This window comes from Hyperoodon ampullatus (genome assembly GCF_949752795.1).
Source record: "Hyperoodon ampullatus genome assembly, chromosome: 2".
Classification (NCBI taxonomy): Eukaryota; Metazoa; Chordata; class Mammalia; order Artiodactyla; family Ziphiidae; genus Hyperoodon; species Hyperoodon ampullatus.
In genome coordinates this window covers 137,471,157-137,497,932 of record NC_136915.1, presented here as the reverse complement: position 1 = coordinate 137,497,932, position 26,776 = coordinate 137,471,157, and the positions used below count along the sequence as shown (strand labels likewise).

Here is a 26,776-nt window from a genome sequence, read left to right as displayed (position 1 = left end):
GTGAAGAAACTATGCCATTATAGTCTTCAAGACTTAAATGAATCAAGTGTTTATTAGCTGTTGTAGTTTTTAAACAAATAAAAGTCAGTACATCAGCAATTTGTAAATACAGTTTTTAAAATGATGCCTTAACAACTTTACAGTGGTTATAATGACTGTATTTAGGCCTAAAGTTAGTTAGTAATTTGACATGAAGGCTTTTTAATAGTTGGATGGTGCAGATCAGGGATAGGTAAACTCTGGCTGGTGGGCCAGATCCAGCCCGTCGCCTGGCTTTGTAAAGGAAGTTTTTCTGGAACATAGTCGCACCCATTGTTTACATGGTAGTTATGTCTACTTTCACCCTACGCCAGTGGGGCGGAGTAGTTGCAACAGAAACTGTATAGCCCACAAATCTGGAAATGTTTAAATTTAGATTTTAAAAATTGAAAAATTCTTTGCGCCTATACAGGGCAAGTCCATTGACCCCTGAGGTAGAAAACAGTCAGGAACTTGGGTGCAGAAGCCAAATGGCCTAGGTTCAAATTCCCTTTCTCCCATTTCATAGCTAGTGACCATGGGCAAATCACTTAAGCTCTATGCCTCATTATGAGGTTTAAATGCACTTATTTGTATAAATAGTGCCTGGCACATACTAAGCACTGTGTAAGTGATTGCTGTTGTTTCTCCTTGGAGCTTTAATAAGTTATTGTTAATAGAAAAATGACACTAATGATTTTCCTTTTAGAGTAACAAAGGCACTTTGACTCTTACTTTTTCAGGAATGTAATAAGACTTTTTTCATTTATGGTCAGTGTTCCCTGTTACCCAAATTTACTTTATGAATATAAAGAATTGAATGTCTTCAAGACAGTACTTTTGCTGAAATGTCAAACCATTATTTTCCCAAGGCACATCAAACTGGCTGTGCATAGTCCAGGCCTCTAAAGCTTGTGTGCATACCCTAGGTAGCATGTGAGATACACTTTGTAAATATAGTTTTTTAAATAATGCTTGAAACTTCCCTGGCAGTCCAGCAGTTAACACTATGTGCTCCCAATGTAGGGGGCTTGGGTTCGATCCCTACTCAAGGAACTAGATCCCACGTGCCTGCCATAACTAAGAGCCCACATGCCACAACTAAAAGATCCGGCATGCTGCAACTAAAGACCCGGCACAGCCAAACAAACAAACAAATAAATAAATCTTTATAAAAAAATAAGTAAAATAAAATAATGCCTTAGGAATTAGGAAAAGAAAATATTAGAACATTTTTACCTTTGTATTATTTTTAAAAATCTGTGTAGTTTATCATGTACATAAATTATATATATGGAACTTTGTGTATATAATTTAATAAATAAGATGCATATTAAAAAGTTTTCTTATGGTTTGCCCAGTCAGGTGTTTGGAGGCCATTGGAGGACAGGATGATGAAATATAGGGCCTCAGCAAAGATAGAATTTAGAACCAATTCCCTGACTTAGAAGATAAGGAAAATAATTCATAGACTGTAATTGAGTTGTCCAACTTTACATAAGTGTTCAGAAACAGGAAATCCAGTGGCTAGAATCTAATCACTGACCGAGCAGAATCTGGGTCACTGGACTCGTAAAGCAGAAGTGACTGTTGAATTTCTCAGGTTGATGCTCCTGGCATATATGCTTGATATGTGTGTGTGTGTAAATCTCTGACATAATAAGCCGTACTCAGGCACACCCTGTTTCCTTATTCAAGCATCTTAATTTCATCCCATTAAATCTTTGAAGTGTCAGACTACCAGAAGGCATGAAGAAACCTGGGCTGAGAGTCTTCATTCCAGTAGACCTGATCTTGACTGTATGGCTGGTTTGAGGCACATCACTCTGAACTGCAACACGCTCATTGGTGACCTGGGTGCAAGTGCTTTGGCAGAATCTCTTAGTGAGGATTTATGGCTTAGAGGTAAATTCTAAACTTGAAAATATTGAATTTTTAATGTGAAATATGCTTAGCTTTTGGCATGATACTATTGTGATAGGATTTTTTTAAAGCCTCATTTTACTGATAGCTTTTATTTTGCTTTTAAACTTTCTCTAAGAGTTGCATATATCCTTTATAGAAAATACAGAGTAACAAGAGAACAATTACCTATAATTTTAATATCCAGATATAATCACTGTTCATTTTGGTGTATATACTTTCAGTCTTTCTTTTTCTACAAATATATATGTACACTTAGGGATTACAAAAATAGAATTGTAGTATACTTGCTATTTCATATTCCTGCTTTTTTCACTTAATGATGTATCATGTAGTATTGCGTCGTATTGATGTCCCATAGTTTAATCAATTCTTTGCAATTCGATTTAGACAGTTTGCTTTTCCCTGTCAGAAACAATGTGAATACGTTGTATATACATCTCTGTGTCCATCGGGATTACTTCTGTAGAATAAGGTACTACAAGTGCAATGACTAAGTGTGACATATTTTTAAGACTTTTGATACACATGGCCAAATTACCACCCAGAAATTCTATGCCAATTTGTAGTCCACCCCAACAGTAGATGTGAAGCCTGCCTCTCACAAACACTGGCCTGTAGCACTTGTAAAAAAATGTAAAACTACAGGGCCTCCCTGGTGGCGCAGTGGTTGAGAGTCCGCCTGCCGATGCAGAGGATGCGGGTTCGTGCCCCGGTCTGGGAGGATCCCATATGCCGCGGAGCGGCTGGGCCCGTGAGCCATGGCTGCTGGGCCTGCGCGTCCGGAGCCTGTGCTCCGCAGCGGGAGAGGCCACAACAGTGAGAGGCCCACGTACCACAAAAAAAAAAAAAAAAAAAAAAAAAAAAAAAAAATGTAAAACTACAAAAATGAGTACCTCTCCATTTTCTATGCAAGTGGGATTACTCCAAATTTTATAACTTTTTTCAATTAATTTAGTATGAGCATTTTAGCAAGTCAGTAAATTTGCATCTCCTACATCATTTTTTGTGATTGTTCAGTATTCCATTATATGAATATGCCACAGTGCACATAGCTTATCCATTCTTGTATATAAGCTTTGTCCAGTTTTTCAGTTACAAATAGTACTCTGATATATATCCTTACCTATATCTCTGACTATTTCTTTTGGTTAAATTCTTAGAAAGAGAGTTGTTGGATCAAAAGGGTATAGACATGATTTAAAGGCTTTTCTTACAGAATCTTGGCTTCATCTGATAGGAGAATAACCACATTTTGTTTTATTTTGTATTCATTTGATTTACTGGTGAGGTTTACTGGCTGTTTGTATTAATTTGGCTATTTGGTTAATTATACCCTGTGTCCATTCTTCTGTAGTGAGAGTTTGTAAGGGTTGTATCATATCCTTTCAGATCCGTATGTCTGACTTGCTATTTCTGTGCGTCATGGGGGTGTTGAAAGACTCCAGTTATTTTAATGTGATGGTCCACACAACACTTAAAAATAAGACTCATGATAGTTTCCTTTCATGTAATATTTTTTAATACCTGTGCTTTAGTGATGATCCCTTTGGTTTAAATGAGTAGGTTGTTCAGCCCCAGAACTACTAGAATTCATGATCAGTTTTTATGGTTTTTGTCTGACCTTTTACTGCGAGGGTTCTTGACCATCATACTTTCATGGTAGGTTTTTAGTATGTATTCTCTATTCACACATTGTTTAAAGTTTTTATTATTTGTATCCTCTTAGACTTGTCTTTTTTTCCTCTAAAACTAACAGTTATTACATTTCTTCTATTTTGTTTTCCCCTTTTAACTAGTTTCAAGTGTGATTTGGAGCTGAAGATCATGATCAAAAGAATGCAGTGCATTTCTGAGCTCCACCAGGTTTTGCTTGTGAGGTTTACATGCCACTGCCGCCCTTGCTAATTATGAACTGAGATTCATTTTGTGATGCTTTTTGCTCATACGTTATATACAGTTATTCTTCAGTTCTGTAATTGTAAAATATGTTGTATGATTTATTGGTACTAAAGCCAGGGTTATCATTGCACATCCAAGAAGAGGTTTTCAAATTGGATTATGCATTATGTGTGTGCGGATATGTTTCTGTTTTTTTCCATACCCAAAATTACAAACCTGCCATGACTTGTCTTGTGCAGGACTCTTCCACACGTGAGAAAATGAGAGTTGTCTCTATGTTAAATCTGTAGAGTTAGCAAGTGACCTTTTGTCTTTCATCGAAAGCACTTGACCTGCAGCAGTGCGGCCTCACCAGTGAAGGAGCAAAGGCTTTACTAAAGGCCCTTGAAACCAACAGAACTCTGCTCGTTCTGGATATAAGAAAAAAATCTGCTTGTTGGTATGTGGTCACTTTTTTTAAATTGATAAACACATAGCAAAACAAAAAGAATTTGTTCACGTATTGACAGTTTTTTAAAACAATGTGTTTAACTTTCCTCATCATATACAGTTGGCCCTTGAATAATGTGGGGTTAGGGGTGTCGACCCCTACGCAGTTGAAGATCTGGGTATAAGTTTATAGTCAGTGGTTCCACATCTGTGGATTCAACCAACCTTGGATCATGTAGGACGATAGTACATATGTATTGAAAAATATGCGTGTGTCAGTGGACCTGTGAGGTTCAAACCCATGTTGTTCAAGCTTCAACTGTACTTTTCTAGTGTTGCACTTCCCTTATGTTTTTAGCAGATAATGTACTAATTAAAGTGAATTATACTTGTAAATTGTTCTTATCTCTACTCTGAATAGAGGTGAACCTAGATCTGCTGTGAATAGAGGTGAACCTAGATACTAAGCCTGCTTCCACCAAGAGCATTATTTCTTTCCTGTGCAACCTCTGAATTCTTGCCAGGAGTACTTTATTCATTTGTCAGATTCACAAGTAATTTTTTAAATATCTTCTGTGTGCCAGATACGGGTTTAGGCACTAGGGTTAAAGCAGTGAACCAGACAGACAAAAGTCTTGCCCTCATGGAGCTTACATTCCAGTGAAGGAGATCAGATAGAAATGAGTAAACAGATAAGTAATATAATTTTAGAGGGTAGGAAGTGCAAAAGTATCTTAATGTAAGGAGAGTGAGGGAGAGCAGGTAGGACTCCATTGGATAGGTTTGTTAGGGGACAGCTTCACTGGAGAAGTGGCATTTGAACAGAGACATGAATGAAGAGAGGAGCAAGCCCTGGAAGATCTGGAGTAAGCACATTCCAGGACAAGGGGGCAATGAGTATGCAGGCATGTAGGTGGGTGGAGTATTTAAGGAAAAGCAAGGAGGCCAACATGGCCAGAGTACCGAGTGAAGAAGAGTGTGGTATGACATGAGGTCAAGGAGCTAGCCAGGGGTCTGCTCTTGTAAAGTCTTGAAGGCCAGAGTAAAGATGTGGATTATTCTAAATGAGAAGAGGGGTTTGAACTGGAAAAAGGCATGATCCAAATAGTATATGAATAAGGTGACCTGGTATAGAGAATGGACTTGGGAGGATAAAGAAGAGAAACAGGGAGACCAGTTAGGAGACTATCACAGGGCTCCAAATAAGAGATGTTTATGGCTTAGCTTAGGTTGGAAGTTTGCAGCAAGTGAAAAGTGGTTGAATTCAGGTTGTGTTTTGAAGGTGTAGCTATCAAGACCTGCAGATAGATTAGATGTGGGGTATGAAGGAAATAGTAACAAGGAGACAAGTCGTTGATGATTATGTGTGCAACTGGGTGGAATCACTTAGAAGAAGGGGACTGGTGGGAGGAGCAGCTTTTGAGGGAACATCAGGACTTTGGTTTGTTATCTTGGATGCCCTGGTTTGATATTTTAGATGCCCTTTAGGTATCTAAGTGTCTGGACGGTGCTCAGACTGTACTTTGTATCCAAAGGTATCCAAAGCCACTTTAGATGCAAAATGTTTAAAGTTGACCTTTGCTGCTGCCAAAATAGTAGCCACTGTGGGCAGTCTGCAAGATGGCATCTTAGGTTTCTGAGGAAGAAATTAGAATACACAAAGGGGGAAATAAGTGTATAATTACATAATGTAGGTTTCATATTTAATTTTATGGGAAAAGCAATAATTATTTGGCTTTTGGTTTTAAATGGAAATAGCCACTCATTGGAAAATAATTACTCTAATTTCAATTCATTTTACTTTAGATCATTCTGGGATGATAATAGTTACCAAAAAAGTTCTCCAGATGGAAGGGGTGCCAAGTCAGAGGTATATAACATGTTTCAGTTCTCTCGGAAGAATTTCTCTTCAATGGCTTGGTTTTCTTTCTTTCTTAAAAGAAAATTATCAAGGTACTTTCTGCCATCTTAAAACTAAGATTTTAGTCAAATCAAATGGCTTTTCTGTTTTTGAAAATGTTGTGTGATGCTTTAATTTAGGTTCCCAGATATGCAGATTGAAAACCTTTTAACTTTTTATTTTCTGGAATATATTATCGTTAGTCACAAATAGTCTTTTTTTTTTTTTGGTGATAAGAATGAATAGCAGGAGCAGCATTTGTGAAACCAAATCTAATATGAAACTGACTCTTTCTTGTGAGTAAATTTGAATTTTGAAACACCAAAACAATAAGGTTTAATAAAAAGCAAAATAAATTTTTTATGTTTATGATCTTCCAATTTCCCAGAAAGAGTTTTTTGGTGACTTTAGTTATATACCAGATACATTAAAATCACCAGTGGACAGCACATCTTTTATTCAGGTGCCCTCTGAAAGTTTTAAAAATTTGTTGATTTCATATCACTGAACGGTCCACTTTAAAATGGTTAAAATGATAAATTTTCTGTTTTGTGTAGTTTACCATAATTTTTAAAAAATGTGTTGTTTGAAGATTTTTGGGTTTTGTAAAGGTATTGTATTAGCATAAAAATGAAAAATTTAAAAGACCACCTCTAATCCCATTATCCTATCAAGCAATATTTATATTTTTATTTTCTCTTCCTGCTGTCTATAAACATAATTCCACATAGCTTCAATATAATTTGCCATTCATATCTTTTCATACTAAATTTAAACTCTGTGATTCATAGTTATACTTTTTAACATTGCATTCACAAGGTTTCATTGAGTTGGTCAATTTTTTAAATCGGTGAAAAATTGGAAATAACCTAAAATAAACTGTTGTAAACATCTTCATAAATACAGCTTTTTTTTTTCTACTTAAAGTTGTATGTTTTTGATTCTCTATTAATCAACTTGCTTAGTGTATTAAATAAGTTGTTAAGAGTGTTTATGAAGTCAAAAAAAAGCTTATGATTGTCTGCCAATTGTTATTTCAAGAGTGATATTTTAATAATCAAATAGTACATTCAAAGAAGTTAAGATCTGTGATATCACACTAATTAGATATTATTAAAAATTTATATCATATGTAAAGCATTCTTAAAATAGCTACATTGACTTTTGCTATGATATTAGAAATGGAAATATATATAAATGAAACATGTATATGTAAAACATATTAGGAATTCTGTAAAATTAGTACAGAATAATAGGGCATCATGGAATGAGAAGAAAACAGTTAAACATTTTTTTTATTTAGCATGATTAAACAAAGTGGAAATGTAACTGAAGTATACAAGCTCATTGAGCTCTTTTAAGAGTAATTTTATTTCTTGGGCTTTTTTTTTTGTATTTGCCTCAGTTATTTGGAGACATAGAGGTAAGCCAAATCAGTATCTGGGTATATACCTAGATCCAGGTGAGTATAGGGGTGAAATAATGGTGTGAATTGTGTCACATTTATATTGTACTTATGTATACCTAATAAAAGATGGGAACTTTTATTAGAAATTTTTTTATCTCCTAAGAAGAAAAGTGTAATTAAAAAAAATTTTAATACAAATGCATTTGCATTAGTTTCTGAAAGTAAAGGAAGGGTATACACATACAAACCATATGCATACAAACATTTTCTTTGATGGCAATTAAGTTAAAAAACACAATAAAATAGCACAAAATGAACTGAGCTCCTATATATTTTTAAGAGGCATGTAAATCACACAGGATCGTGTGGTGATTATCAATAAGCTACACTGTATGAAATATTTGTCCTATATTACCGCATACACTCCATTTTACCCTGCATCCTAATGCTGCTAAAATATAGTAGAAAGCAGCAGCATAGCACAGGGAGATCAGCTTGGTGCTTTGCAATGACCTAGAGGGGTGGGATAGGGAGGGTGGGATAGGGAGGGTGGGAGGGAGGCTCAAGAGGGTGGGATATGGGGACATGTGTATGCATATGGCTGATTCACTTTGTTGTGTAACAGAAACTAACACAGAATTGTGGAGCAATTATACTCCAATCAAGATCTATTAAAATAAATAAATAAATAAACATAAAATATAGTAGCTTTGAAGGATAAACATAATCATTTTAACCTATGATGTTTGTTTTCAGTAAATTCAAATTAAATATTTAAACGTGAATTTTAATATATGGCTTGTTCTAAGTAAAATATGAACACGTAGGTCTAGTTTTTGCAACCAAGTGTTTCATATAAAGATACTTGCCTCTTTACTACTGAAATATAGGATAAGTCTCCACATTTCACTCTTTTATCCAGTGGGTTTCATTTGTTTTTTTGTGTGTTTTCTATATGAAATCAAAGGAGCAGTGAAGCTTGACAGGCTTATAGGAGGGTAACATTGACTCACCTACCCCCCAGCAACTTGCAGCCTTATAACTTCTATTGTTTTTACGTAGAAAAATTCATCTTAAATTTAAATTTCGGTCTACTTCTGAAGATTCTGTTTGGCAGAAGTCATGGGTGTTTCTGTGTCCTTGAGATTCAGAAAACTTGAGTGTTTCTGCATGATACATAAAATGTATCATACTTTGGGATTTTTTTTTAAACTTTATTTTTGCATTTCTGCACATCTCAATACTTTTAGTTAAAATAACTTGTTACTGTAGAGAACTTATATTTTTTAAAAATGCTGGCTTATGTAAAACCTTTGTACAAAACGATCCTCTTTTTAATGGGCTTGGCATCATTGTCAAGTGCCTGTTTGATTCCTTTCGACGTGTACATGTGTGACAGTTGCTCTGTAGACCTTTGGTGCATCTTGATTCCTTCTTTTCATGCTTTGTCAAACGTAGTCTTGGCCGCAAAGAAGCCTGTAAGTAATGGAAGGAAACACTCTGCTGGTAAAGAATGTTACCCTCCTGAACCGCTACCACCTGGAGTGTCTGGTTTCCGGCCTTGTGTACTGCAGAAAGTGCAAGAAGCAACAGGTAACCTGTTTGAATTCCCTGTCTTTTTTCAGTCATTTAGAGTTCTTTATTTTGGAACTTCTATTATGTGGGTGGTCTCTGGTGCTTTGTGTAGAGGAAAAAAGGTAACTCACACATGGCTTCTGCCTAATGAGCCCTCTAAGGAAGAAAAACAAAAATTGGGAGTTTCAAGTTGTTTCTCAAGTGTCACAACAGAGGTAACCCCGTGGGAGTCTGGAGGAGACGAAAATTATCACCAATTGTGCATGTGAGAAAAGTTTCATTAAAGGCAGGTGTAGTTGAGCGAAGCCCTACAGCACAGAAGTAGGAATTTGGATACGTACGAATGGGAAAAAAGACATTTCAGGCATGGGAAATAGTTTAATGCAGAATGGATGAAAAATATGCATTAGACCTATTCTAAATCAACTGGCTTATTAACTCAATAAATCAGATTTAGTGAGTCAAACTAGCATTACCTGATTTCTTATCCAGGGGATAGCTGTTTATGGTAATTTTTTGTCACAGAACAGTAAATAAAATGGTTGAATATAGCTTTAGGCTTGCTAAGTGAAATAGATGGCTCTAGATGATCTTCAGGTGACTTACTTGGTAGTAATCACGAAATTGGGGATTAATAATTGCTTAAGAAAACAAAGAGAATTGATTTTAAATAGTGCTTAAAGTAGTTACTGTGTAAAATATCTGTTCAGTTGCTCATGTTAAATGGATGTTTATAATCCCCACTGGACAACCGACTACTTTTTTGCAAATGGTAATGTGAATTGCTGTTGCATAAACTATAGTGTTGAATCCCCAGTGTTTGCACTTGAGTTTCACAGCTCTGTGGTTTCCTATCTTCTTCCTGAGACACGTAATCGCAGGTCCATCCTCGTCACACAGGGTGGTAAATTAGAGAACGATTAATATCACCATTTAAAGAAGTGAGACTGAAATCTCAACCGTCCTGAACATAGGAGCTGAAGGGGCCTCTCAGCAGTTCAGAGAGTTATTACCAAGCCAGTAGGCTGAATTCTGTTCTGTTTTCTCCGTAGCAGAGCCCTCCAGGTCCTTGTTTTGAGCTTATTTATTTTTATACACAATTCTGTATGGATACTGTTCATACTACTAAATAGTTGTATTAACTGGGTTTAACTGGTGATGTATTTACATGAAGATCTAACTTCGTTTTGTTGATATCTTTTTAGGGGCTTTCCATTCATCAAAGCTCGTATGTAATCAGTTGCTGGTGTGTAGCTATCATATTTATGATATACAGGGCTTGAACTGGGAAAGGTGGATGGTCATTCTTCTTGCTTTTTAAACTGACAGAGCCTTACAAGAAGCATTTCCCTCTCTGAAATAAATCCATGTAAAACATGTTTGTTCGCTCTCCCAATGCAACTGTGTAGTTGTGTGGATTTGGCACACAATGGGCAGCCTTGTGGCTATGTCTGTAAACCAGGAAGCCTGTTTTCCAGTCTGCAAATCAGCTGTTACACAGTGAAACGAACTTGACTGCCATTTCTGACCCCTCACATGGAGCTGTCATACTCAAGAATGTTCACATGTTTTCAAGAAACGTTGTTTGCGGGCTATATGTACAAATTCCCGATCTGAAAGCCAATATAAAGCAACATCTCCCAAACCTCTGCTCTCTCACCAAGGCCACACACATTCCCTCGCTTATGGCCTCATGGCAAGCTAATACTGTCAGTATCAGATTCTCCTTCCCAGTGGTCTTGGGAGACTGCATAGTTGCTCTGTGAAAGGCACCACTGCTGAGGTTGAGAGAAGAGCATCTTGGGTGTCAGTCCTGGCCTTGCATTCCCAGAGAGAGGGGTGTGCACCTCGTTCTCCTGTTAGGGTTTTCCTATGCTGCAGGGTTTGCTGCTTGTTGTCAAAATGATGTCCTAGTGACTTGTCTTCTGCGTGGTTATATAATCCCAGCACAGTTCTTTATGATCTGTAGACTTTTATGGGGTTGTGGCAAGGTCAGTTTTTAAATGTTTGGAAATGTCCTATTGAACAACATTGCAGTGGCAGTGAAGCTTGCTGGGAGAATTGTTGCCCTAGTTTTGGCTTAAGGGTGGTGAGAAGATGAAATTTTTGATGGGTCAGTTTTAGTTCTGTATGTGTATGCGATTTATTTTTTAAAATTCTAATGTCTGTTATTCACAGCTTAGATATGTTGACTTTCTGATTATTCATCAGTCCCTTTACTGATGTATTTTCCTCTGAAAAACTACATTTTCTTCCAGACTGTTTTTGTCTGATGGTGAAGAATAAATTTTTCATTTGCAGTATAAAGTTGATCTGAGAAAAAAATGTTTACCTTGGATCTTCACTTGGCTTCTGTGAAAGAAACTTAATAAAATAATACGGGCAATTCCCATTACTAATCCTAACCACGTACAACAGAGGTCTGTCCAGTAACATAGCAAAAGTAAGTTCCTGTACTTTTACTTAGTCATTGCCTGTTTTACACTAAGGAGCAGTGAGAGACATTTATAAATAATGATACCTCAGATCACTTTTGTTAAATGTCCTCTAATATTTGGATATTTGGTATCTGGCTTGTGTTGTCTTTTATACAATCTTGTCTTCTTTCTTTGCACTTTAGTTTAACAACTCTGTGGTTTCCTATCTTCTTCTTGTGACACTCAGGTCCATCAGAATTTCCTGTGACTGTGACAGTAGAGAGTCCTTCCTCCTCAGAAATCAAAGAGGTCGATGATTCCTCAGAACGTGTTCAGGAAGAGCCAGAGAAAATCCGTTTGAAACAAGAAGCATTGCAGGTACAAAGTTATCACTTTAAAGCTATAGAGAAGATTATTTTTCAAATGGAAGGCTGATTGCAACATGGCACAGCTTGTGTGAGGGTTCTGTTTTCTCATGCCATCTGCATTGTATCCCCTTGAATGGTTCCTTAAGCTTAGACCAAGGTGAATGGTGGACATTTGAACTCTTAAGAAACTAAAATCAAAACATGTCATTAGTAATATATTTTCCTTTCCTTAGAACCTTAGTATATTAGATTTAGGGAGAACCTTAGTGATCATAAGATAAGGAAATTGAGCTCTGAATGAATACAGTCAGCTGATTGAGTGCTCTTGTCTTACAGATGAGAAAGTTGACAGTTCTAGTTGAACTCTCTTTTTATAAGAGGAAAATATGGCCTCATTTTAAATAAAAGTAAAGTTGAAAAAAGTTTTGATGTTGATATTCTCCTTTCCTAAAATCAAAAATATCAAGAAGCGGGCTTCCCTGGTGGCGCAGTGGTTGAGAGTCCGCCTGCCGATGCAGGGGACACGGGTTCGTGCCCCTGTCTGGGAAGATCCCGCATGCTGCGGAGTGGCTGGGCCAGTGAGCCATGGCTGCTGAGCCTGCGCGTCCGGAGGCTGTGCTCCGCAACGGGAGAGGCCACAACAGTGAGAGGCCCACATAACGCAAAAAAACAAAAACAAACAAAAAATATATATATATCAAGAAGCTACATTCTATTACCAAATAAACCTGACCTCTAATGTCATTCCATACTTTTGTTTGTATGGACAGAAAAGAAAAATTGATTTGTATAAGAAATTTTTGCACCTCAAAATTAATATATTTATTTTATTTCAACTTTAATGCAGAGCTGAACATTTCTAGTAAATAAAGGAACACCATTTGGGGGGGACCTTGTCTTTGTGCTACAAAGTCCATGTTTAATTTTTTAAAATTATTTAATATGATTTTCTCTTCATATGAAACATGAAACTTGACAGGTTTCAGAACTAATTATCCCATTATTGTAGGACTACGGGAATTACTCTTTGATTTTCAAAAGAGAAAGTTAGATTTTTATTTTTTAATTAAAATTAATGATAATATAGAGAAATTTTAAGAAAAGAACTTAGAAAATTATGATATGTTAGAGTAGGAGAAATCTATAGTTCATGTAGAGTTACCCCCTTTCGTTTTATAAATGAGCACCTAAAATTTGTAGAACGTTAGTGGTTTATTAGTAAATGGCAGAGTCTGACAAGACCCTAGAGCATCTAACCCACATTCCTTGTTATTTTAGATGTGGTGTATTCCTTCATGAATAGACCACGAGATTTCTAAAAGCAGTCATAGACACTGGGGAAGTCCAAGAAGTTTAAACACTGGGACGACAGAATAGCAGATTCAGAAGGCACTGAGAACCCTTTTAGCTCTTCTCTGTTTTGACAAGACACTACAATGATGGTATCAAAGTGTTTAAGTATATATGCCCACAACAATCAAGAGATTTCAACATAGTTTTGAAAGACAGAAGACAGGTGGAAGAGTGTGAAACTGAAGCAGTAGAACAGAGGAAAAGCATCACCTAGAATATGCACAGGGACCACCTGCAACTGAGGAGGATTCTGACCCCACCTGAAAAAGTAGCCCCATGCTCAGGTGCGCATGTAGGAGAGAGGGTGGAGTTAGTTAAAAGTGTGACTGAAATAGGGGAGCTCATTGAAGGGTTGTGTTTGGAGGAGTGGACTCCCAGCCCCGCCCTCACGCTCCTGAAATGAGATGATTTCATTTTGAAAACAGTGAAACTGGCGAGAACTGGGGCAGCTAGTGTGAGTCTTTACACCCTAGAAAATTGTGTTTGGGGGGGATCCTGTTACAGTTACTCCCCGCTTTTTCCTGCATAAGAAGCCAATCAATCGTTGACTTCAGGGAGCTTTCTGCACTCATTCTTAAATAGAAAATAACTGTCAGTTGCCTGATAGTTGAGTAAAGCTTACAACATGAGAGAGGGGGAAAAAGAGTGAAAACATATCCTAGTAGGACCAGGGACAACTTAGGGAACAAAATAATTTAAGAAAAAACCCTAATTAGTATCCTGAGAGAGGTTTAAAAAGAGCTAGCAACTATAAAATAAGACTAGGGTATTAATGAAAAAGAGAATGGTCCGAAAGCAAGAGAGTTTTCCTGGAAATGAAAATATGGTTGCTGAAATAAATTCAGTAGGAATTTAAAAAATTTCTCAGTATATAAAAAAGAAAGACACAATGGAAAATGTGATAGAAATATGTTAGAGAGGCTGCATCTGGGAGATCCCACATGTTACGATTAGAAACTCCAGACCCAGAAAAAAAATGGAGGGAAGCTGTCAAAGGGCAACAAAATTCCCCACAGCTGAAAGTAGACATCAGGCCTCAGATTGAAAATAGTTATGCAAGACGAGCAAGAATAGACTCATACCTAGGCACCCTTCATTGTGAAACTTTAAAATACTGAAAAAATAAATTAAAATAGAATAAAATACTGAGAGGATACATCCATTCCAGAGAGAAAAATACTGGTCACCTAAAAAAAAATGTAAAATCTGACTTTATCATACTTGTCATGAGCACCATGGATCCTGGAAGGCATTAGAAAGATACCTCCAAAGTTTTTCAGGCACATAATTTTCACCCTAGGGATTTGTATCCAGCCAAACTATGAGTCATAAGTGGAGGCTGAAGAAGATATTTTGTACACAAAGAAATTTGAAAAATTGACCTCCTGTGCTACACACCTTAAGCTATTTATAGAAATAATCCAGCAAAATGAGGCAATAAACCAAGAAGGAAGGTAATAGGGGATTCAGTGCAGATTGCAGCTAGTCTAGAGTGGAGAGGCTTCTATTGATTGTGTGGTTGAGAGCTTAGAAACACCTTGAGGCATATTGTACTTACTAGGTATTAGGCACTGTTGGAAGGGAGGAGGGAGAGGAAGAGGAGAAGGAACTTGAACTCCAGAGGAGAAAGGGCTATACGGACATAAACCTGAAGCAAACTAAACTATGGCTGATTTTTAACCTACTATTGGTGAGGAAGGGAAGAATCCACTTAAATTTGACACTATAGATGTCCCCCTTTTCAGTGACACACAAGGGTAATGACCACCTATCTAATTTGTTGTCCAAACCAGAACTTGTCCAAACTCCTTACACTTCAATAGTGTAAGGAGGCGCTCTGATGCTGTAAAATCAGAACAACAGGTATAAACTGGAACACCCCAAGGTGGCTTGGGTTATCTGGTCACCCTGCACAAGGGCAGTGACACTGGCACAGTAGGGAACGAGGTGTAGTCTATACACAGAGACACAGTACATCTGCAGTGGGCAATATTAATTTCATTGTAATAATGGCAATACTGTCTTGGTTTGCAGCTTTTATTGTCAACTTGCATGTAATCACAAATAACTAAAGTAAACTATCCTTAGTATGTATTAGTATTAACTTGGTATGTACTGAAATGTATTGTGTACTAGTATGTACTTAGTATATATTAGGCTCTAAGTGTTTTTGCATATATTAACTCATTTAATCCTCTGAATAGCCTTATGAGGTTGGTGCTAATATCATTCCCACTTTTGAGAACAGGAAGCTAAGGCAGGGAAGGAACTTGCCCAGGCTGTACCTAATTTAAGGTTGGATCGAGGCTTTGAGTTTAGGCTCTCTGCCTGTTCTCTTAAACCTTACTCCGTACTGACTCTCAAATAACAGAAGACTTAACTGCACATAGAACAGAATATAAATTTCAACTTTGACAACGTAAAAGCTAGGTTTGGAAGGTAGACAGGAGGTAGAAAAAAGGGAAGATGGTATGAATGTCCTCATTTTACAAAGCGTGACGTCGAGAGAGTTTCTAGTTGATCAACAATGTAGGTTTTTAAGTATATCACTACAAGTCAAAGAGATCATGAGCAGTGGAATAACTCATGATGACAGAACTTTACTGAGCAGTGTGGACATAGGAAAGAGTGTAGAGGAACTAAACCCTTACTTATTAGTAAGTTAGAAAGTGAACAGATAATGCGTCCAATTTAGTGAGAAAATAGTCATGCAAGAGTATTACTTGGAAATGGAGAAGAATTCAAAATAACAATAGTTGGACCTCCCTGGTGGCTCAGTGGTTAAGAACCTGCCTCTCAAGGCAGGGGACACGGGTTTGAGCCCTGGTCCGGGAAGATCCCACATGCCACGGAGCAGCGAAGCCCGTTTGCCACAACTACGGAGCCTGCACTCTAGAGCCTGCGAACCACAACTACTGAGTCCACGTGCCACAACTACTGAAGCCTGCACGCCTAGATCCTGTGCTTCATAACAAGTGAAGCCACCGCAATGAAGAGTAGCCACCGCTCGCCGCAACTAGAGAAAACCTGCACGCAGCAACGAAGACCCAATACAGCCAAAAGTAAATAATAATAATAAAATAATAAAAGATAACAATATTTGACGTAAACCTCATAAAAAAGGAAATCCATACAGCCAGTAAACACAGAAAAGTGTACGACTTCATTAAGTTATAAGTGAAAAGTGAGTCAAAACCAAGGAAACTACATGTCAATCAGATTGACAAATACATAAATAAAAAGTCTGGTAGTATCAGGTATTGTAGACCTGAAGTACTATGGGAATCTTCTACCCTGTTTATACTGGAGTATAAATCGACACAACTACTTTGGAAAGCATTTAGCACTCTCCATCAACTGAAGGTATATAAATAGCCTGTGAGCCAGCAGCCCTCACCCCTGCCCTATGTAAATGCACCAGAATAACGGGTAAAGCAGGATTCCTGTCCATGATTTGCATTAGCACAAACTGAAAACAAACCAGATGTCCATTAAGAGTCAAAAATTAAATAAATGATGTGTATTCGTACAGTGGGAAAACTATCCAGCAATAAAATTGAATGAACTAGAGCTACAGGCAGCAATGTGGATGAATTTTTTAAACCAATGTTGAGAGGAAGAAATAAGATAGAAAAGACTTCATATACTATGATCCTCTACATAAAGTTAGATGTTGACACGACTAAACTTTTTTGTTAGGGATGCATGCAGGTTAAAGGAAATGATTGTCAAGAAGTGAGGTTGGTGTTTATCTGGGAAGAGGGAAGGAGCTTGTGATAAGAAAAGGATATGGGGGGTTTTTGCGATGCTGACAAGTATTAATACTTTCAGATTCAGGTAGTGGTTATGTAAGTATTCTCTTTTTATTTGTCACATTGACAGTTTTGTTCTGTGCACTTCTCAGTACACATATCATATTTTACAATTAAAAACCTGCATAAAGAATCAGTCGCTTCTTGAGTGCTGGATGTGGGAGTGGGATGAGACCATTTCATTTTAAGCCCTTCACTACTGTTTGCATTCGCATGTTCATTCATTCAGCATTAATTGCACATGTTCTATGTACCAAGCACTCTTCTAATTTTATATGTGTTCTAACTCATGTAATCCTCACAAGAGCTCTGTGATATGGGATCTTATCTCCATTTTATAGATGAGGAAGTTGAGGCCTAGTGTTATAGAATTTGTCCAAGGTTATATACCTAGTGGGTAGTGCCAGGCCCATTTGCCTCAGAGAATCTGAATTTTTACAATATAATCTGAAAGAGAAATTTAATGACTAATTATAAGCAAAAAAATTGCACATTAAAGAAGATGACAAGTTTTCATCTATCCAGTTAGAGAAAAACACAGAGTCTGTCTTTCACACACGTACATCTTGTATTGGCAGGGATTTTCCTTATTAAGCAATTATTTATTGACCGTCTACGTTTTGCTAGGCACAGTTGCTGGGGATAAACACTTAATAAAATACACCCCCTATCTTCAAATAACTTGCACTCTAAGTGAGGAAGTAAGCCAACAGTTATAGTAGAGGTTATATACCAAGTTATACGTCGCTGATGGCAGTGTAAAATCTCAGAAATCTTTTGGAAAGAAGTTTGGAGATAGGTACCTCAGAGCCTTAAAAATGTTCATTTGCTTTGATCTCAAATTCATTTTTATGGATTTATTGTAAGAACCTTATTCTCAATATGGAAAAAAAGCCTTCATGCATAAAAACGGTTATTTTGTCTGATAATATTGAAAAGTTGGAAAGAATTTAAATGTGTGAAATGGTTAACCAGTAAACCCACTCAGTGGAATATTTTGTAGCCCACACAAAAAAAAATCAAGGTTACGAATCCCCTGATTATATGAGAAATGATTGATTTCAATGTTAAATGGAGAAAAGTTGAACAAACAATTTGATATCCAATATGATGGGAACTTTGTCCTAGAAAAATCACCCTAGCCAGTGTACAGAAGGGAGGAAGGAGAGCAGATGACAGGAAGGAAAATTATTCCAAAGCCTTATCATTAGTCTTGTTTAAGTAATAGAATATCAAGCAATTTTACTTTCTAACTTTTTTGGTTCCATATTTCCATGTAAGGGACATGAATTCTGAATACTTTGTAGGAGGAGGGTACACTTTTTCACAAAAATTCAACACTGTGTTCTAATTCCCTCCACTAGAGGGAGAAACTGTTGCATGTAATTGCACTTTGATGTGCTATTTAGAACCAGTCAGGAATTTTAGTCTACTTTCCTCTGACTGGTGAGGGTTTTTTGTTTGTTTGCTTATTTGTTTAGAATTTCTTTGAAATCAGTTTTAGAAGATTGATGAAACCATTATAGTAAAAGTAGAGGAATTTTTCATTTTTTTCCCTTTTTCCCCATTGAAAACTTGACTGGCTTTAGTAATGAAACATTAAAGAATTTGAAGTTCTTAGACTCTCAATTTTTTAAACATGTTCTGAATATAAAAATATATGTTCATTGAGCAAATGTTTGAAAACAATGAACAACTTCTTGAAGGAAATAAAAGCCACCTCTGCATGTACACACAGCTAATCTGCTCTTCTGTCTTAAAAAAGTATCAGAAATATTTTGCCATGTCACTAAATACTCTTCTACATCAGAGAATTTGATTAAGCTTATGCATCATCTCCCAGGAAAAATGCACAGATATATTTTGAATGTAGCACTCCTGAAGCCCATTCATTAACTGTGGTTGAGTCCTCTTGTCATTCTTTTCTTAGTGGCTTCACAGCGCATTCCTTCGGATGGTGAGCTGTTTTTATTTAAACCGGTCCCAATTTGGAGGCTCTTAGCTTTCTTCTAGGGTTTGTTTATAAACAATCTTATGGCATCATGTTGGTAGATAAATATTTGCCCACATCTTTGATTTTCTTAGGATAAACTCCTGATATACGATTGTTGTTAGGTACCAAGAGCTACTCGCCAGAAAGTGATACCAGTTCCTCTCCCAATGATGACATATAATAGAGTTCCTCATTCTTTTTTTTTTTTTTTTTGTTCGGTATGCGGGCCTCTCACTGTTGTGGAGCACAGGCTCTGGACGCGCAGGCTCAGCAGCCATGGCTCACGGGCCCAGCCGCTCTGCAGCATGTGGGATCTTCCCGGACCGGGGCATGAACCCGTGTCCCCTGCATCGGCAGGCGGACTCTCAACCACTGCGCCACCAGAGAAACCCTAGAGTTCCTCATTCTTTAAGTGATTGTTCAAAGCAGTTAAAAGGTATAAATATACCGTACTGCTTTCATAAGTATAGGAATTCTGATTGTTTATCGCTGCATAAGAAACCACCCCGAAACAGTGGCCTAAAACAATGACAATCATTTATTTTGTTCACGAACCTGGAGGTTGAGTAGGATATTGATTCTTTTACTACACTCTTACTGACTGAAAACAATACCTATTTGACTAGCTCACAGTTCTGTAGGTCAGAAGTCCAGGCACAGCGTGACTAGGTTTCCTGCTCAGATACACACGGGAACGTGTGAGTTCCCTCCTGTTAAAGCACATGAAATTTAAGTGTAAGACATTGAGCCCCAAAAGTTGGATGTTCACCATAGTTTGTGTGGATCACAGAGCTGAAATCAAGATGTCAGTCTGGCTGTGTTAGCATCCAGAGGCTCTGGGGAAGAATGCCTACAGGCTTCTTCGGCTTGTTGGCGTAATTCAGATTCTGCAGTTGCAGGACAGAGGTCCCCATTTCCTTGCTGGCTGTCAGTCGGGGGACAGTCTCAGCTCCTAGAGGCCTCTTGCTTGCCTTTCCTGGCACAGCATTGGACTTCTTCAGAGCCAGCAATGGAGAGTCTCCCTTTTGTCCCTTTTGTACTTCAATTCAGGAAGCGTTCAGGTCCTTTTCATGGGGTGCCTGAGTAGGTCCCATCCACCTAGAAGAATCTCCCTGTCTTACAAAAATCAACTGATTGTGGACCTTAATTCCGTCTGCAAAATCCCTTCACTGCAGCACCTAGATTTAGAGTTTGATTGGATAAGTGGAAGGTTTGTGTACTTCAGTAAGTAAGAGTCTTAGGGGCTCTGTTAGAAGTCTGCCTATTGCAAGCAGTGTCCCCATTTCAAGGACCGAAGTGTCTTAGTTCCTAAAACTCCTAAGAGAGTTTATCAGTGTTCATTTTATTTTATTAACCTTGGTGGATGGGAAGACTACCACCTCCGTGAGCAGGAATGGCAGCCAGCTTCCTGAGTCCACAGTGCGGCTCTGCTACCTAGTGGTGTGACCTTGGCTGTGCTGCTCTACTTACTCTACTTCTCTGCCTCTGTTTCCCCCATCTGTAAAATAACATGGAGTTAGTGATTGTTCTTTCCTCGTACGGTTTTTATTTTAATAAATTTATTTTATTTATCTATTTTTGGCGGAGCTGGGTGTTGGATACTGCTCACGGGCTTTCTCTACTTGCGTCGAGCGGGCGCTACTCTTCGTAGTGGTGTGCGGGCTTCTCATTGCGGTGGTTTCTCTTTTTGCAGAGCATGGGCTCTAGGCGCGCAGGCTTCAGTAGTTGTGGCACGCGGGCTCAGTAGTTGTGACTCGGGGGCTCTAGAGCGTAGGCTCAGTAGTCGTGGCACCTGGGCTTAGTTGCTCTGAGGCACGTGGGATCTCTCTGGACCAGGGCTCGAACCTGTGTCCCCTGCACTGGCAGGCAGATTCTTAACCACTGTGCCATCAGGGAAGCCCCCTCTTAGGGTTTTGATGATTAGATTATTTAATGCCCAGGGAACTCCAGGAACAGTGCTTGACTTGTAAATTGCTTTAAAAGTGATTACTCTTGGGGCTTCCCTGGTGGCGCAGTGGTTGAGAGTCCACCTGCCTGCCGATGCAGGGGACACGGGTTCGTGCCCCCGTCCGGGGAAGATCCCACATGCCGCGGAGTGGCCGGGCCCGTGAGCCATGGCTGCTGAGCCTGTGCGTCCGGAGCCTGTGCTCCGCGATGGGAGAGGCCACAACAGTGAGAGGCCCGCGCACCGCAAAAAAAAAAAAAAAAAAAAGTGATTACTTTTTAAAATAATGCTTTTGAATCGGCAATTATGCAATTCAGGTATGTTAAACATGTTCATTAATAGGACTTCCTACTATAAAGAGACCCACAAATAAAAATAGAACTTTTCTTTCTTGGTCTTAACTATTTATTTCTGATTTGCTATGTTATACGCATATGCCTTTTATGGTGGGCTACCACACATTTATGTTGGAAAGAGTGGAATTTAAATAAATCTTTACTATGTTAATTTGATAGATTTTGATAATTCATTTCACTAGCACGGTATGATATCACCAGCAGCAGACTAAAATCTGAGTTCACTTCTGGCTCTGCCCCTAAAACCTGACGAGGCCTATAGCTGGAAAGGCTTTTGGATATTATACTACGAATTAGTTATAACATTTACTCTGTTCAGGAAAAACTGGAGGAGTGCCTAAAGCAGTTAAAGGAGGAAAGAGTAATAAGACTGAAGGCTGATAAATGAGTCAATGAAGTAAACAACTTCTTACACTTTTGAGAGTGTTTTGGTGTTATTTCAATTTGATTTTAAGCCATGTACACATAGTTTGTAAACTTTAAAACTGTAATATGTTGCAAATTGGTTGTATCATGTGGACTTTTGCATTTGCTGGTATTTAGTGATCATATGATCTATATTCCAGAAAGCATGTTTTTCAAAATGTGAAAATCTCATTTTGTGTGTGTCTGTGTGTGCGCTTTCTTATGACATTAGCTTATTTTCTGTTCATAATTCTTTGATTCAAGAAAGCACTTTTTGTGCATATACTGTATATACAGTAGCATAAAAGACATGATGAGACTCTCCTGGCAATGAATTAGGAAAGTGAATCATTTAAATAAATTTAAGATATTGGAAAACTTCTAAGAATGCGATGAAAGATAAAAATATATACTCTAAGAATTACATTAGGTAATGTGCATGAAAGCAGGGCGTAATCTAAAAAGTTCTATCTAAATATACTTTATCAGAGATTGAGCATAGGGAGGAATTTTTCAAAGTGCATCCACTGGATTGGCGGACACTCATTCAATAAATGGTGAGCACCTGCTTATATAAGGCAAAAGGGGCATCATGAACATAACAGCCTTTCTGAGAAATACTGGAATTGAGCTTATAGGGGGTTTTAAGTGCATAGGTGATGAGCGGAAGGGAAAGAATGCACACGAGTGAATATTTTGAAGGAGCCCAAGAAAATACTGGTGATCGCACATTTAATAAATTGGGTTGGGTATGATTTAGGAATTTTTTTTTTTTTTTTGGTACGCGGGCCTCTCACTGTTGTGGCCTCTCCCGTTGCAGAGCCCAGGCTCCAGACGCGCAGGCCCTGCGGCCATGGCTCACAGGCCCAGCCACTCCGCGGCATGTGGGATCCTCCCAGACCGGGTCATGAACCCGCGTCCCTTCCATCGGCAGGTGGACTCTCAACCACTGCGCCACCAGGGAAGCCCGATTTAGGACTTTTAAACGTAAGCATTAGATATTTTGCTCACTAAAGTTAATTGTTAACATTCAGCAGAGTTGTAATATGTTTTGTTCAAATCAGATTCTAGAATTCACTTTCTAATTTAAGGGAAACTTAAAGCAGGTAATTTTCTAATGTGGAATGAGGCTCCATTATGAATTGAACCAGTTAGAAATGTGATCTTTTGTGAAAGATCATTAATAAAACGATAACTTTGGTTTATTTATATACCACCTAAGCGTTATATAGGAAACTTTGTTGGGTGCCTGGGGGTTTTGGTTATTATGTGATATGGTCTCTGTCTTTACTGGTGGAGAGTTAGGTTAATTACAGATTAATTACATTTTGAGTGTTTTAGTTTTGTTCCTTGAAACTAGACAAGACTACTTTTGATGACAATGAGAAAAAGTCATGTCAGACATTTTCAGTCTTCTTGTATAGCTGGAACATGAAAATGCCCAGTTAAGAAACACAACTTTCTCTTTGTCTGAAGCCCTTCATGCCCACTCATTGACAAGCATGATCCTGGATGATGAAGGTGTTTGGGGCAGCACTGAGAATTCTTTTCAGAAGTTCCATGCTTTCCTGGTTCTCCTTAAAGATGCTGGGTTAGTTCATTTCTCTTCATGGCATTCTTCTCTTTGCGACTCTAATGGTAGTTTGCTGAGGAACTGGAGCAATTTTCATCACTTACGTGGCCATATTTAGCCAAATTTAGTGTAATTATAGGTAATATAGTTGACGTTTTAACATGAGGAATTAAATTTTTTAAGAAATGCAAATAGGGGAGCCTGCTTTGGTAGAGTGGGGAGCCCATTATAAAAGAGTAACCTGTAGACAGAGTAATTAGTAGGTACAGTTTTTTCTAAAGACTAAATTGAAGGCAGTTTTCATTGAAAATATTCGGGAATGGATAAGAATTTTCCTCTCTTTCATTTATTTTGCTTGTTTGATAAGTTTGAATTAAAGTTATTTTTGTCTTAGACATAAAAATTATTATTAATCTGCAGGGAAGATATAGGTCAGTGGTTCTCAACTGCGAGCAATTTTGCTGAAAGAGGGAAGTGGAGATTGATAGTTGATGGAGTGGTGTTTTGTTAGTGAATGAATTGGCGTTGGTGTTGGGAAGGAAGGAACAAACACATTCTTGGAAACTGGAGGAAAGGTGGTAAAGAAGTGTGGGAATGGAGGTGTGACAGGCAGTGGATGGGGTGCATGGTACATGTTGAAGCTGCTACTGAGACAGTGGGATGTCTCCTAGAGGATGAATCTGGAAGGGGCTGAGAAGTTGGGGGAGAGAGAGGCTTGTAGTCTGGAGTAGGATGTTGGCTTTTAAGATTTTAGAAGTATTATGATTGTAGCTCTAAGGAAATCTTAATTGCTCTTCTGTGATTATAATAACCTTTGTCTTTTCTCCTTTCCTCCTCTGGTCCAGGCTTGGGCAGCTGGCCACAATGGCTGGTATAGATCAGTCAGATTTTCATTTACTAGGTCGTCCCCAGATGAATTCTACTGTTAGTAGTCCACCTAAAGAAGAAAAGAAGGCACTTGAAGAAGAAAAATCAGAATCAAAGCAGAGTGCCCCAGGACCAATGCAAAATCTCCAAGTAAGTGGAGAGGACAGCACTTAATGATTCTAAGAGTGATTAGCAAAAAGGAAATGACCAAATCACAGAGAAAATAATAATGGTCAGTCTCTAATAGTTCACATGCTCGCGAGCTAGAAGACTCTGGAGTCCTCTCCAAATCTGAGATTAGTAAATGTGGGCCCATTTCATGATACTGTATTGTTGTACATAAGAAAACTGGAAGTTCTTTAGAAAATGTAGGAGTTACAGCAAACTCTCCTTAATGAAGAAAGAAAACATTACAGAAAATATTCCAAATTTTAAATTGTATAAATGTCTGTTCTATTCATATTTTATCTAGGTTTCTATTTGTATGCAGTTAGCTTACAATGAAGGAACACTAATGAAGGTACACGTACTGATATAATTTTTATAATAAGTAATCTTGACATAGCTGATACGTAAGATCTTATACTGACTCACCTGGTCATGGGAATGGGAGGGGAAACCTGTGAGCTTTTCCTCCAGCCTCACTTGGTGTCCCCTTTGCCCAGCTCAGCCAATCTCAGACTGGTCTTGTGAACTGACAGCTTGAGAACACAGTCTGGTCACAAACTATATACTGTTTACTTGTGCCTGGAGGATAGCAAAGAAATTAATTTTCTTACAGAGTAGGGTTTCATTTTAGTGAGGGAAAGGAAATGGGTAATAACTACCCCAATCACCAAAGTCTGAAAATGTAGCAGACATAGCCTTGGATATAGATAGCTAGGTTAAGCTGAGAATCACTTGGCAAGATATAATTAGAAAAAAACTGGCTCTGAAATCTTCTGAATAATCAATTGACTATGTTAATAATAAGATCACAGAGTAACATTGAAGTTTTGAACTCTACTTTTTAATGGTTGGCTTTGTTCATCACTGAATTTTTGTCTTGTCTTTTGTCTTTCCCTCCAGTTTCAGAAAATTACAGGTGATGCTGGGATTCCTTTGCCTGTTGACTCCTTCCATGTCCCAGTCTCTACTCAGGAGGCCTTAGAAACTTCCAAAGACAACCTGGGGGTCATAGTCCCAGAGCAGCGGCAGGAGTCTTTTGAAGATTTCAATGCTAGAACGTGTTCTTCTTCAGCAGACGTCATTTCTGCAACTGGAAGTCAAAGAAAAGAAGAGGAATTACCTAGAAATAGCAGGTCTTCTTCAGAGAAAATGACCAAAGCATAATATACCAAAAACGACTCTGCTAAGAAACCACCTGGGAAGGACCTGCATTCCTGCTCTGACTCACCTGTAAAGCAGAAAAGCAAAGGAATTGGGCAAAATAATTCTTTGCTTACTGAACCAATTAGAAGTGAGTCTTCGAAAAAACACATTTCTGTTAAGAAATTTCTGTACAATAGTGACTGTTTCATCAAAGACAACTAAAAGTAAACTCAGTCTACTAGAACATTCTGAAAGTGAGACTCTTGGATCTGATTGTGAATTTCCAGAAAGCATCCATATTCCATCACGCCTAACATAGGTCTAAATCTTTTAAAATTATGTTTTTGCCTTCAAATTTTAATAAATTACTTATGTTTTTACTATAGCATATGGTGTTTTGAAATACTTGACTGGAAGCCATTAGAGAAAGATTTATCTATACTTTTTTATTATAATGAAAGTTTTGGTGTATTTTTCCTTGTGACAGTTTGCACCATTCATTCAGCTGGTGTTTACTGAGGGCTTCATATGTACAGTACTTTGCTGGGTGCTATTGCTTTCAGCAGTGAACAAAATAAAGCCTTTACTCTCCTGGAACTAACACTCTGTGGTGGGAGAATACGTAAACAACAAAACAGGGTAAGGGGTAAAAAGAGATGGGAATAATAAATGGAATCGTTTTACCATTTGGTTAACTGTCAAACTATTATAAATCATATGGCCAGAAGCCATGGACATATTTTAATTCACAATAACCAGAGAGCATCAAACATTTACCAAAGCACTTAACCGTGTTTATGGATTACAGCAACACTATGAGGTAGGGAAATACTACCATCCCAATTTTATAGATGAGGAGTCTGAGGAGACATTATGTGAGTTGCCCAGAATTACACAGCTGTAACCAAGTGGGAAGCTGGGATGTGACCAGAACCCATGCTCTTTTTTTTTTTTAATGTATGGAGTTTATTATGTTTCATTTGTTTCTGATTTATGTGATTTTTTAAAAGATTTTTTTTGCTGTCGACTACTTTTAAAGTCTTTATGCAATTTGTTACAGTATTGCTTTTGTCTTATGTTTTGGATTTTTGGCTGCAAGGCATGTGGGATCTTAGCTCCCCGACCAGGAATTGAACCCTCACCCCCTCCATTGGAAGGCGAAGTCATAACCACTGGACCACCAGGGAAGTCCCCCTTATGTGATGATTTTTATGGCAGTTT

The 26,776-nt window shown here is 38.0% G+C and overlaps 2 pseudogenes across 2 annotated transcripts in view; both read left to right on the top strand.

Annotated features, from left to right (window-relative positions):
- The window catches only part of LOC307048610 (centrosomal protein of 78 kDa-like), a 148,507-nt pseudogene extending 142,174 nt beyond the window's left edge, over positions 1 to 6,333 (top strand). The window contains exons 7-10 of the transcript in view: positions 1,749 to 1,923; positions 4,168 to 4,282; positions 6,079 to 6,142; positions 6,313 to 6,333. The product of the transcript in view is annotated as a centrosomal protein of 78 kDa-like (transcript). The remainder of the gene's footprint in view (positions 1 to 1,748; positions 1,924 to 4,167; positions 4,283 to 6,078; positions 6,143 to 6,312) is intronic.
- Positions 1 to 25,940, top strand: part of LOC307065619 (centrosomal protein of 78 kDa-like) — a 203,874-nt pseudogene extending 177,934 nt beyond the window's left edge. The window contains exons 11-18 of the transcript in view: positions 9,039 to 9,173; positions 10,361 to 10,383; positions 11,820 to 11,950; positions 21,719 to 21,796; positions 23,229 to 23,395; positions 24,223 to 24,394; positions 24,717 to 24,764; positions 25,313 to 25,940. The product of the transcript in view is annotated as a centrosomal protein of 78 kDa-like (transcript). The remainder of the gene's footprint in view (positions 1 to 9,038; positions 9,174 to 10,360; positions 10,384 to 11,819; positions 11,951 to 21,718; positions 21,797 to 23,228; positions 23,396 to 24,222; positions 24,395 to 24,716; positions 24,765 to 25,312) is intronic.
- The last annotated feature ends 836 nt before the right edge of the window (positions 25,941 to 26,776 follow it).